Here is a 2,951-nt window from a genome sequence, read left to right on the forward strand (position 1 = left end):
TCAAGAAGAGTAACATATTGATCCTATTCTAACCCTTTCTTTATGTGAACTTTCATTTATATGCAGAGGGCATGAAGCGATGTCTGATGTACCTTTCAGACTGGTCTTACTTGTAAGATAAATGTGTCCTTTGCCCTTTTGTTCTTTATTCCCGGATGTGTTCAAATGGCTTACAGGATTTGTTTTGTTGTTTGATTCTTATTGCGTTTGGTGTTGTTTTAACACTAACTTGATTATTAATACTATCTTGGAATCATTGCCTTAGTAAAGAATCACATCTACATTATTTATAAAAATCTTATTTTTATAAATTCATATTCTAAGAGTTTAGATTTTAAAATACTTCATATGTCTCTTGTTAACATCCATATTTTTACTTCTGCTCCTGCGCATTCAACTACACAGAATTAAAGAAATACAGAAGGTTTTTATAACTCAAAAACAAAGTAGAAAACAATGATTACTTTATGCTTACCAATCAATATAATTGTTTACTTTGAAACTCCATGTACAACATAGGGAATTGAAACTTTTGCACCTCAGTAAAAATGTGTTTTGATTCTTACCTCTGCCATTACTTGCTATGTAGCTATGGAGTGTCTTTCAAGCATACTTTCATCTCAGTTTTTTATCTCTAAAATTTCAAAATAATATTTGCATTATGAATTTTGTATTTGTAAAAATTTCCATTAGAGAGGCACTCAAAATGATACTCATATTGTAGCAATATAAACAAATATCACAGATCACTGACAGAGTACATGTGTGGTTCCATCAATATTTACAGTCCTTCCACTGCACACTCTTGAACTACAATTTTACAATGAAGAGTAAAATGTAAATCTACAATTTGACAGCTTGTAATGTAAACATATGCTGAAATATGACAATATATAGCTCTCAAACTGAGTTGAAAGATGTTGTAAAGTAGAAACTATTTACCTTGAGCTAGGAGATATCTTGCATAAGATTTCACTGCAGGTCACTAGAATATTCAAATACGTTCTTCCTGAAAGTGTAAGAGAAAATGAGTTTTTGCCTTTTCTAGAAAGTTTTGAAGGATGTAATTTTCATTCTGAAAAATTGGAAGGTATAATTTTCATTACTATTTAGATAATGAATTGTTTATTTTATACATTCATGAACTATATATTTATATAGAAACTTGTCAGATATTTTGGATGATTTATGTACAGACAACAGCTATCACAGAGTAGTGGGATTAATATTGGGCTGCTCACTAAAGGGGTGATGGTTCAAATCCACCAGCCACTCTCTTGGACAAAGAGACAGTCTGCTTTTACAGTGAGTTACAGCCTCATAAGCCACAGGCAGCAATTCTACTCCTATACGGTGGCTGTGACGCAGAATCAATTTGATAGCATTAGATAATTATATGCAGATATGGATATGGAATCTAAGAAATGAATCATATGATAGGTTCTTTCATAATATACTATGAGAACATCCTAGAATTACAGCATAAATGGAAGAGAATGTATATGTGACATATTTACATAACATTATATATAATACATTGTTTTATTACATATAGTAAAATGTAATAGAAGTTTATATATAATTATAAGACAGTTAATTTTCTTATGGGGATGCATTTACTTATACATCCATGAAATGGCTTGTACTTTAAAAAAAGAAAGTAATGACTTATACATCAATGACATATATATCTTACTGTTTACAAAGGGAAGAAATAGACAAATTTCTAGGAACTAGAGAATAACAAATTATTCATGCACCACTACTTTGATTGTAATGTAAACACAACCCACCAGAATAGTTCTTAAAGCATAGATTTAAACTGGCATTAGTCATAGAGAACCTCGAGGTGCTATGATGACATCATCCACACCACCCCCTGTCCCACACTGCACTTCGATGAAGACCCATCAGTTTTGTAAAACTTGCTTGGAATGAGTTTTCAGTTTAATTAATAAAAAGAGGTTGGTCTCATTGTGCAATTACTTCCCTTATCTATACTTTCTATTCTAATGTTTTTAATCACATTCATCAAAAGACAAGTGATTTAGGCAATGGTGAAATAGAATAATAAATTGAGAGAGATGAAGAAGGAGCAAAACAAACTAATACCAAAGACTCACAAATGAATATAATCTTTGCTTTGGTCTAATTTCATGCCGATATTTCTGGTAATATTTGCATGATATTTGGGGTGAAGACAAAAATTAGTTGTCATATTGACATGCGATGAATGAGATCTTGACTGAGTTCTGTTTTATAATAAAACCACCATACTCAGTTTAACCCAAAAGTAAGGGGATGCTGGTGATATTGCAGAAAATCCTGGCAAATACTCCTTGGAGGACTAAATAGTTAGTAGCCAGTTCCCAGGAGTAATTTTAAGGAGATAATTGGCTCTAGATGATGTGGAAACAGAACCAACCAATGCCTGTTAATGAACACAACTTTTGTAGATCAATAAATGTGTGCTTAATAAAAAGTAATTATTTTCTTCAACAAAGACATAATAAATTTAAAAGATAGTTGACAGATTTGGAGAAAGTTGTTGAAAATTATATAGATACTAAGTAATTGTATAATATATGAAATAATCTTCAGTTTACCAACAAAAAACAATCCAAGCAAAAATGGGAAATTGCATGGAATGTATATTACAGCAAACAAGTAATCCAGATTTTTTTGAAAATGAGTCATTGTTATGAGTCACAGTAGATTGTTATCAAGCCAATTAGAAGCCCTATGATGAACCCATTGAGCCACCAGAGTATCTTAATTCAAACAAATCTCACTGCTATCCAGTTGATTCCTCTCCCTAATGACTCTATAGGGCAGAGTTGAGTTGCTCTTCTGGGTTTCTGAGGCTATAAATCCTTAGGGGAGCAGAAAGTCATATATTCTGCTTCAAAATGCTGGTGAGTAAAACTAATGACCTTGTGGTTATCAAGCCA

The sequence above is a fragment of the Tenrec ecaudatus genome, chromosome 2 (assembly GCF_050624435.1).
Source record: "Tenrec ecaudatus isolate mTenEca1 chromosome 2, mTenEca1.hap1, whole genome shotgun sequence".
In the NCBI taxonomy this organism is placed as follows: Eukaryota; Metazoa; Chordata; class Mammalia; order Afrosoricida; family Tenrecidae; genus Tenrec; species Tenrec ecaudatus.